This window comes from Leucopleurus acutus (assembly GCF_964270905.1).
Source record: "Leucopleurus acutus genome assembly, chromosome: 1".
In the NCBI taxonomy this organism is placed as follows: Eukaryota; Metazoa; Chordata; class Mammalia; order Artiodactyla; family Delphinidae; genus Leucopleurus; species Leucopleurus acutus.
This window is the reverse complement of record NC_139142.1, coordinates 196,578,101-196,588,737: the sequence shown is the minus strand read 5'-3', so window position 1 is coordinate 196,588,737 and position 10,637 is coordinate 196,578,101. Positions and strand designations below refer to the sequence as shown.

At 45.8% G+C, this 10,637-nt stretch overlaps 1 protein-coding gene across 2 annotated transcripts in view; it reads left to right on the top strand.

Annotated features, from left to right (window-relative positions):
• Positions 1–8,279: 8,279 nt before the first annotated feature.
• Positions 8,280–10,637, top strand: part of FAM107B (family with sequence similarity 107 member B) — an 86,820-nt gene continuing 84,462 nt past the window's right edge. Inside the window, exon 1 of one of the 2 annotated variants that reach the window (XM_082848535.1) lies at positions 8,280–8,449. The gene's annotated coding sequence lies outside the window, so the exon portion shown is untranslated. The remainder of the gene's footprint in view (positions 8,450–10,637) is intronic. The other variant, XM_082848534.1, reaches the window with a different exon arrangement.

The following is a 10,637-nucleotide window of genomic DNA, read 5'->3' as shown; positions in this document are numbered from 1 at the left end:
AGTTCTGCTTTTAATTGGTCACGTTGATAAGCTGTCTCTCAGAAAGATTAAGCATATCTCTAAGCCATGAATATCATTAATCATTCTGAAAATCAGTTTCCATAGTACTGGGCTCCTCCTATTCTGTGAGAAAATCTTAATTGCTGATCCCATTCATCAGTAGCATGTGGGACTCTCCCGGTTTCCTATTTCATTCTGAGTTGGTTGTGGCAAGTTGAATTTTTCTGGGAATTTTTCCATTTCACTTAAATTTTCAGATAAAGCTGTCCCTAGTGTTTCTGTATTCTCTTTTGAGTATCTTTGAGTATCAATAGTTATGCCTCCATTTTCATTCCTAATATTATTTTGACTTTGTCTCTCTTTCTGTCTCTCATCATTTTGGACAAAGTTTTGTCCATTTTATTGGTCTTTTAAAGAAAAAGTTTCATTCTACCTTTGTATTTCTCTCATTTATCCTTTTAAGTAGTTGTTTATGCACTCATGTAGATGAGAGCAGATGGTTTAAGCAGTTGTTGAGAGGAACGATCTGGGAAAAGCAGGTGCATGTCAAAGTACAGTTTCTTGCAATGTGTCTCAGCTGTTGACTTGCAGAAGGGCAGTCGTCAGGTCAAGCTGGAATAAGAACCAAGGCAGGTTGTTTCGGTGACTGAGAAACGCCTGGGGAGGATTACCAAACATCTCCAGAAACGAGCCTTCAGCTACCCCCGAAGGACTCTGCCCTTTTGTCAGTCATTCTTTCTCTCTTTCCTTATCAAGTTTAACTCCTTATTAATTTAACATTATCCAGCTACAGTTAATATTAGGTAGCATTTGGTGGAACACATAAAAGAATGTTATTGCTCGAAGAGCATCTTTTAAAGCACAGGAATCATTAGCACTTCAAACGTATGGCAATTCTCTAGGCAGAGTTAATAAGCAAGCTTTCTCTGGCAAGATTTAACATTAACTGCATTTTGGACTTTAGGTGCAAGCCCAGAGTGGACTGAGCAGTCCTCCCTTTGCAGCCAAGATGGGACAGCAGCAGAAAAACCATTAATGCTGTAATTTTTAGATATAGCATATATGTATACACACACCTCTCTCTCTATACATGTATATATATGTGTGTGTGTGTGCATAATAGTGCTGTAATTTTTACATGGAACATGCATTTATCTAGATTTATGTTGCAATAAAATCATTAACCACTAAGTCCAGAGGAAATAGCCTGCAGTGAGTTAAATATCTTGTCCAAAGTCACAAAGCTAGTTGGTAGCAGAGCCAAGATTTAGATCCCTTCTGCCCTAGCCTAGTCTTTTTTCTATAATTCCATGGACTTACTTTATTGCATTGCTTAAAAGGCAGGTAAGTATATATAAATGGTATTCAACTAGTTATTACCAATTCAAGCATTTTAAGGGATATTTCCTGCTAATAGAAATGTATCTGGAATGTAGAGCAAGAAGAAAAAGAAGTTGAAGCAAAATGTAGAGTGTTCTCAGTGAATTGGCCACTTGTTTTCTGTGCTAGTTATTCGAATCAGGAAGCATATAGGAATTATCTTTATTATGCTTACGTGCAGAGATTGTTTACTCATTAATATTTACTATTAAGACATCTTAATATTTTTGACAGGATGAGCGTCTGAGTGTTTTTTCCCCTCCCTTTGCTTTTAGAGATTTTAGTTTTAATGTACAGGAAGACAGTCAGGAAATCCTCTTTTTCTGGTTTTGGATTTATGTAGAGAAAAAGACGTAAAACTCAGATCTTTGCATCATGCCCTAGTTGTTTATGTGACTAACAGCTGTTTCTTTTGACTCTTAGACGATATTTAGTTGCAGATATTAATCACCATTATATTATAGAGTCCCTTTGATTTTAAAATTATGAATAACAAAGAGCAAGTGTTTTGTGAAAAAGGAAATCAAACATTTGAGGCAACACATATATTAAAGGTTTTGAAATGACAACTCTCCTGAATTTTAAACTGTCTAGAAATGGCATAGTGTTCAGTTACACTATGAAGCACGGCTCTGTTGTGGAGTTTGCCAAATGCTTTGTAGCAGATAACTAACTATTAAAGGGGAGAGTGTTCATTTTTCTTAGTGGTACCATTAGCATATTTAATGAAGTGATTCCATTCCTGCGCTCACAAATGCTCATGCAAAGAGGCTATTTTAAAATAACAGCTCATGATCTTGCTTATAGCACATGCTTTTTGATTTGAGTCTATCATTTTGATCCTTTCTAAGTACTACTAATTTTAAAAGGTACATATACACTGTATTTGCTTGGCAAGCCATACATCTTTTCACAGAAAACTTCCACAAATGAGTTCTGTAAGTCTCTTCATTGAAAAGCATTATCTTCATGGTTATAGAATATTGCATTAGTGTGATGCAACAATGGTGCAAAGCAGTTAAGCAAAATCAAGGAAATACTTATGTGCATGTTATTATGCTGTTTAAGTGATAAAATTAGTGTGCCGTATTCTTAACTTTGTTTTCTTTTCCTAGTTTTTCAGTAATCAGGTCATCACAGTTTAATGAAGACTTACGACCCCTTGAGCTGTGTGGGAGCTAGCTTATTAACCTAACTGGGATTCCTTCTTAGGCCTGGCTTCTGGTTTACCTAAGTAGCTGATGAGCTCGTGTGTGATACCTCCCCAAGGCCTCCATCTTCTGTCCGCCCTCACATCTGTAAGTTTTATACTAAAGAACATCTGTCCATCTGCCTATCAGTCCATCTATTTATATTCTGGATTGTATGGGCAGAATTCTGTCCCCTGGTATACACACACCTTCTCCCAGTTACTCAGTTATACACCAATCTAGGTACTGCTGGGAAGGGATTCTGCAACTCAAAGGAAGGTCTCAAATCAGTTGACCTTAAGATTGGGAGACGATCTGGGTGGGCCTGGCCTAATCACATGAGCACGCTAAATCTGAGTCTAGAGGCAGAGACGGATGTGGGTGGAGATGAAGGGGGGCAGAGATTAGAAGCACCAAAGGATTTGCTGGGTGCTTGCTCACTAGATGATGGAAAAGGCCTCATTAGTAAGGTATGTGGGCAGCTTTTAAGAGCTGAGAGTGCCTCCCAGTTCAGCCAAAGGAAGATGGGAACCTCAGTCCTACAACCACAAGGAACTGAATTCTGCCAACAGGACCTTGAGCTCCCGATGAAGTGAGCCATGAGTCCTGCCAACATCTTGATTTCTGCTTTGTGGGACCTTGGGTCGAGAATCCATCCAGGCCGTGCCTGACTAAAGCTGTGATGAGCTAATATATGTGGGCTAATTCTGTGGTAATTAGTTATGCAGCAACAGATAACTAATACACTGATTTAGAACCTGGTCAACCTTAGCTTCTTTAGCGTCCTAAAGCCTTTGTCCTTTCCTCCCCGCCTCTCATTCTTATATGAAACCAGAAGCAAAAAAGCAGAAATCACATACATACTTTAATCTCTCAGTTCAGGACGTGAGACCAGTAGCAATTTGTTGAATCTGTTATGGGTTTTATGTTTAATTGCAAAAGGTTTTGGCTGGTTTATAATCAGGATTTCCCTTGAGACGACTGCTATCACCTGTCACAGCTACCCTCCATGCTGGAGTTCCTTAACTCTGATGCAGGGGAAGATTATTTGCAAAGATGGCTACAACAACTCCTCCAATCGTACATAGCATCCTTGTACTCAGGTCCCTTTGAAATATGACCACCACTTTGCCATCAAGGGGTGGAGCCCCCAAACCTTGGATTTGGGCTAGGTCTGTGATATTTTCGAATGACAGAATGTAGCAGGATGACCTTGAGGTTAGACCTCGAGAGGCCTGATGGCTTCCTCTTTCACCCTCTTGGACCAGCTGCCCCGGGAGGAAGTCACCGTGAGCCTGCACCTGAGGGACCCAAGCAGACAGCTCCTGTCAACATCTGGACTTTGAGGCCACTCAGGACAAGCTGTTCCCTAGCCAACTTCCCAGTGACAGCCAAACGCATGGTAGAGCCAAAGAGAACAGAAAGCAGAGCAAAAACAAGGTATCCCAGCTGAGCCTCATTCAAATTGCCAACCCACAGCACTGTGAGCAAATCATTCATTCTTATGTTAAGCCACTATGTTTTGATGTGATGTGTTATGCATTAATAGATAGCTGATACAGATGTTAAACAACATGACTTTAAAAATAGGAATTGAAAATTAAGACTTTATTTCTTTTTGAATGGATTATTCAAATGGTCTTTTTGAATGGATTATTCAAATGGTCACGGACACAGTGCAAAATTTAAGATACAGAACAGTATACATATAAAAATAAATTTCCCTCCTCTAGGGCAATGTTAAGCCTTTCTCATCCGTTTGGAGTTCTGCAGGATGATGGTTCGGGCATAAAGCAACTCTTTCAAGATTGTGTATAAGGAAAATGACCAAGTGGGAGATAAAGGACAACATATCTCATTCCAAGTTGATTTGCTTTGTTCCACTTTATGTCCCCACATGTTCATCTCTGCTTTCCTCACTTTTCCTTAGGAATGAATTTAAAAGGCCCCCTATGTCAAAGCAAGAGGATGAGGTTAAAGTTGAGTGTATGGGTGGTCTTGCGGGTAAGTGTTATAAGGTGGAAAATTATTATGTATGTTTTGCCGTAAAGTACGATTAGAGAATCTATCACCAGTGATTGGTTAAAGGACTCAAAACCACTCAGGGGAGCATTTTCTTTGTTTTGTATGTGGAGAAAGTGAGCAAAGGGCCTCTATATACCTGGGGAAGTGTGTCAGCCCAATAGTAGAAACCCAAGGAGGTGCCACGGGCTCACCTGACCTTCCTGGGATTCTGTCCACATCCAGAATATGGAATCTACAGGACATCAGATTCAGGCTGAGAGTTAGGTGTCACCTGACATACTCCTGGGAGGTCTAGCTGTGCCCTGAAAATCCAGGCTTATTTATTGGACAAACATCTATCAGTGGTCCAGGCACTGTTGATAGAGGCTGCGGATACAAGTACAAATATCACTCTGGTCCATAATCTTTAAGTTCTTATTTCCGGAGTCCACCCACAGTGACTCCAGGGGCCCCAAGCCAAATTGGATACTTGATCCTGCCTGGATTAAAATCCCCCTAAGATTCTCAGGAATGTGAAATACAAGCCCCAAACAGTAGACTTAATGAATGGGTGTTGGCATCCTGTCTTTTAATAAAGCTTTGATTCAAGAAGTTCAAAGTAAATATTTGACGTACTTTTTTGTTTTTGCTTTAAAAGAAATAATGGTTCCTGATACAAAGGTAAGGCCAAGGCTGAGATCCTTGGGCATTAATACCTCAGTCTATGGAATAAGCTGTTTCTCACCAGGGCAGGGAAAATGCTGTGTGGTCACTTATCACGTCTAGACACTCTGTCCACTGCCCTGGCATCATAGTAGTTTGTCCAGGCTGCTTTGAGGGGGGGTACATTATAGGCTCACTAGTGGGTCCATGCTTTTCTAGTGTTAAGAGTCTAGAATCTAATGCATGCTTCTTTATTAGTCTGCTGAGCTGCCATAACAGTGGCTTAAACAACAGTCATTTATCTTCTCACAGTTTTGGAGGATGGAAGTCCAAGATCAAGGTGTCAGCAGTGTTGGTTTCTGGTGAGGCCTCTTCCTGGCTTGCAGATGACTACCTTCTAGCTGTGTCCTCACATGGCCTCCTTGTGTGCACAGAGAGACAGATCTCTGGTATCTCTTCCTCTTCTTATGAGGTCACCAGTCCTACTGGATTAGGTCCCCAACCTCATGACCTCATTTAACCTTAATTACCTCCCTAAAGGCCCCATCTCCAAATACAGTCACATTGGGGGTTAGGGTTTCAACACATGAATTTGGGGAAGACACAATTCAGTCCCTAACATTTCTTATTTGCCAGATACTGGGTTAGGCAGGAGGATGTAAAGATATGTGTATCTATCAAGTATAAACTCTGCTCAAGGAGAGCACTTTTTTGTGTGTGTGTGTGTGTGGTATGTGGGCCTCTCACTGTTGTGGCTTCTCCCGTTGCGGAGCACAGGCTCCGGATGCACAGGCTCAGTGGCCATGGCTCACGGTCCCAGCCGCTCCGCGGCCCGTGGAATCCTCCTGGACCGGGGCACGAACCCGTGTCCCTTGCATTGGCAGGCGGACTCTCAACCACTGCACCACCAGGGAAGCCCCAAGAGCACATATTTATAATACAGTGCACTAGTTATAAGGCCGTGCTAGGTATGGGAAGGGCAGAAAAGGTCCATTCAGTTTGAGCAGGTCAGCAAGTCTTCTCAGAGCAACTTGGATCTCAGACAGGAGAGAAGCTCTTGGGGGTAGGGGGGGTATGAAGGTGTGCTGGGTAGAAGGGAGGCGTAGAAAAGCCTAACAGGTGACAGATTCTTTCATCCAGTCCTCAGAGTCACAAAACAGGGCCGTTTAGCAAATACAACACTCTGGCTGAGTGGCACCATGGGTGTTTGTTTGGGGGATACAGCAAGAGCCTAGGGAAGTCGTCAAGGTGATATCAAGAGGTATGCTGCTCTACAGGGTACCGTACAAAGGAGCTTGAACTTGGCCATGTGGTAGGGATTGGGCATCCCTTAAAGGGTTTTGAGAGCAGATGTGCAAGTGGAATGTTCACTGGGGAAGCAGTTTGGAGGAAAAGCATATGTGAGATTGGGGTCTGGGGACAGCTGGGGGGCTACCGCCGCAGTGTGTTGACAGACCCCAAAGGCCAGCTGGGGCAGAGCCAGTCGGATGGGGACCGGAAGGGCTATCAAGCCGTCACACAGAACGTGCAGGACTTGGAATTGTCTCCCCTGTGGGGAGTGAGGGCAAAATCTAGGCTGGATCCCAGGTTCTGGTTTAGTGACTGGTGTATCCATTGTCAAGAACAGAACCAACATAACCCAAGAATGGGAGGGAAGTAAGACTTGCGGGAAACACCGTGGATAAAGTTCACACAGGTCAATTTCTTGGGCTGGGAAGGAGCCCATCTCTCTAAATTCTCTGGCAGGTGACCCCACCCCTCAGTGGGCTTCAAGGCCTAGGGATGACCAGGCTCTTGAAGTACTGTGACTTTCCAGCATTTTTGGAGTAATTGGTTTACCAAAATCCATAATTGATATGACTTTTCTGTGTGATTGTGACCCAAGCTGTTTCAGTCAGAAAAGCTTCCCAGTAAATAAGCCCTTATTCATCTGTTGCCAAGAAAATTCAAAAGCTTTTGCTCTAAAATCCATTACCTGCTGTCTTTATTGTTTGTTACTCTGAAACATATCTCCCATTTTTTTACCTGCTGTGATTCACGTAGATTGTAATCTAAGAGTCTCGGGGTTGGGCAGAGAAGCGATTTGCTGTAAGGGAGCTGAGAAAAACGAAAATCCGAGAGGGAAAAAAACAAACCCTTTTCTCCTTCGCATAAGTTTTTTTTTTTTTTTTTTTTTTTTTTTTTTTTGCCGTACGCGGGCCTCTCACTGTTGCGGCCTCTCCCGTCGCGGAGCACAGGCTCCGAACGCGCAGGCTCAGCGGCCATAGGCCCACGGGCCCATGTGCTCCGCGGCATGTAAGGTCTTCGCGAACCGGGGCACGAACCAGCGTTCCCCGCATCGGCAGGCGGACTCTCAACCACTGCGCCACCAGTAAAGCCCCTTCGCATAAGTTTAAATCTCCAATTACCCTTTGAAGAGCGAGGGCGAGGGGCAGGAGTCTGAGCAAATTCCCAGGTCACTGGGTTTCAGGCTCTGGCTGGACAGTACATCTGATTCCGTGTCCCTCTGAGTTTTCTTCGGTGACGTGTTGGCAGAATTTCAATGGGGACAGTCTCTCTGAATGTCACAGGAGTGGAGTGGCGATGGAGGCCAGACACCCACCAACCAAACAGTCCCGAATACTTGCGGTCGTGTGTGTGTGTGTGTGTGTGTGTGTGTGAGAGAGAGAGAGAGAGAGAGAGACAGACAGACAGACAGACACAGAGAGAGATCTTTGATTGTGGGCCTCGCAAACGGGCGCCTGTCACCTTTAATTTCCCATTTCTCTCTCTCTCATCCGGTGACACTCAGTTTTTTTCTTCCAATATTCCCTCTGCTTTGAGAGATTCCGAAGCCAACCAAACTAAAACCACAGAACGAAAACCTCCAGGAATCAAACTGACAGACTTTTTCCCGGCGCAGTCCCCGCGGGCCGCGGTCCGGAGCGCCGAGCTGCAGCCAGCGCGACGGGGCGTGTCCGGGGCGTGGCCTCAGCAGCCTAGCTCCGCCCAGCCTCGCCGCTTAATTCGGACGCGCGGGGCCGCGGGGTGTGAAAGAGCTTCTCTGCGCCGGACTGGCCGTGCCGCCGCCGCCGCCGCCGTCGGAGCCGCAGTCGGAGCCGCCGCCCGCGCCGCCTCCCGGACGCCCAGAGCCGCCGGGCCGCTGGGCGCCGCCGCGGCCGCCCGGAGCGAGCGCCGCGGAGGGAGCCGCGCGCCTTTGTGCGCGCGCCGAGGTGGGTTCGCTTACCGCACTTACTTTGCACACAAAGACTGGGAGCGCGGGGGAGGCGGGGTGCCCGCCGGGGCCACTGCGCGGCCGGCCGGTCGGCCGCCCGGCTCCGACCCCTGACGCGAGGGTACCCCGGGCGGGAAGGGCCGCCGGGCTTCCCCTCCCCGTGGCCGGCGCTGGGCGGGGGTCCCTGCGTGCGCTGGAGGACGGCGCGCCGGGCGGTGGGCGTGCGGGGAGCCCGGGCCACCCCGCGCCGTGCCGGGGACGAGCCCGGGGTGCGGGGTCGGGGCGTGGCAGGGGTCGCGCGCGGGGGTACCCGAGGCTCGGGAGTGCAGGGGATGGGGGGGTGGGCGCCGCGAGGGAGGCGAGCTTGAGCGGCCGCTCCGCTCGGCTTATTGTTGCTTCCTCGGCCCTGAAAATGGAGAGACCCTGCCTGGAGCGGGGATGCGCTGCCCACCGGGTGCGCCGCGCGCGGCCAGATGCCGAGCCCTGGGCGCCCGGCTCGCCCCCTGCAGCCCCGGCCGCCGCGGAGCCTCCTCCTCCTGGGCAAACAGAGGAGGGGCCGTGGGGGCTTTGCGCCGCTAGTTTAAAGGTGACCGGGGCACCGTTTCCAAACAGTCTGCAAGTAACTTTTCTATTTTTGCCTCTTCTCCGCTCCCGCTACTCCAGTGAACCCAGTATGTTGGGTGGCGTCTGCCCCCAAGGAGTCCTAAAATTTTGGTTCTCTTAACTTCTCCTCAAGCATCTTCAGGTCCCTCGGGGATGGCGTGGATGCGTCTGGCCAAGTTTTGACTTGCTGTGTAGGGGATGGTAACAGTCCCTCTGAAATGCGAAGCGGAATCCCGCAGAGGATAAATGCGGTATCTTTTTCTCTGCGGCAAGATACCATACCTTTCCTTCCTTGAAAAGACTTGACTTAATGACAGTAGAGCAAAGTTATTTAATGAAAATGAGTTTGATATTCAAGATAAATACAGAAAACCGGAATGCGGCCTGTTAGACTTTATATTTTTAACTTGAGGATTTCTTGCTAACAGGTACTTAGTTTCTCCGCCGGCCATGTGCCCTCTCCATCACTTTGGAGATTTTAGCTGTCCAAGTTGCTTTAAGTTGAAATAGTATCTGGAGGGCTTGTCTAGAGAAGATTTCTTAGTGCTAGTCTTTTCCAGTTTAAAACTTTTAAGTATAAAATTATATATATTTATTAAAAAATTGAAAAGAAATAGAGGGGAAAAAAAAGTGACTCATGTACCAAACCACCCAAACATACCCGGCGGATAAAGGCATCTTTGCTTCATTTATGGCTTGGCAGCCATGGTGTGGAAATGCATGTGTGTGAATGAATAAATCAGGGAGTTACTGATTATTAATCTTTACCACTCTTATCGGTCTAAAACACAATCTCTAATAACCGTAGTCTACAGCAGTGTTTTGCCAACAAGTCCTTTGAAGTGTATTTCCTCATAGCCTTGAAGATAACCACCTATACAGAAGGGGGAGGGAAGAAAGAGAAAAAACAATGCAAGTTCCACTTAACAGGGAAGAACGGACAGATAGAAGCGTTTAATGTACTATATTCTTTGGATTTCAGGAGTAGTTTCAGATTGGCTTTTTTTTTAAATAAAAGTCAACCTTTTGGCTTTTAACATATTCAAAAAAATAAAATTGTGTTCTGAGATCCATGAGAAATATGTGATGGAAAGGAACTCTTTGTAGAACAAGGAATAGCCATGGTTTTGTAGCTGGTGACTTGCTTGCTTCTAAAAGACCTTGCGCCACGTGCCGTGCCGTGTTCTGTGAAAAAACAAAAACAAAAAACACATTGTTCCACCCCAGATTTAGCCACTGAATGCTTTTGTCATTACATACTTTTATTTTCCACTTGTAAAATGTTCCGACATTTAATTTCTCCAATATGCAAAGTTAAAAAGAGGTTTTGGAGACAACTGTTATAAGTACTAGATTGATCACTAGGATGATGCAATACTTTTTGAAATCAGAAGAATTTACAAGGAGGAAGTTGTGGTTATGTACTGTCAGGTGCAATCTTTGTTCCTGTTTCTAACGTGGGGCTCCTTAATCTGTGAGTGTGCTTGGACGGGTTATGGTGCAGTACAGTCAGCCCTCCGTATCCCCAAGTTTCACATCCCCACATTCAAACAACCAAGGATCGAATCCGCAGGTGCCAAACC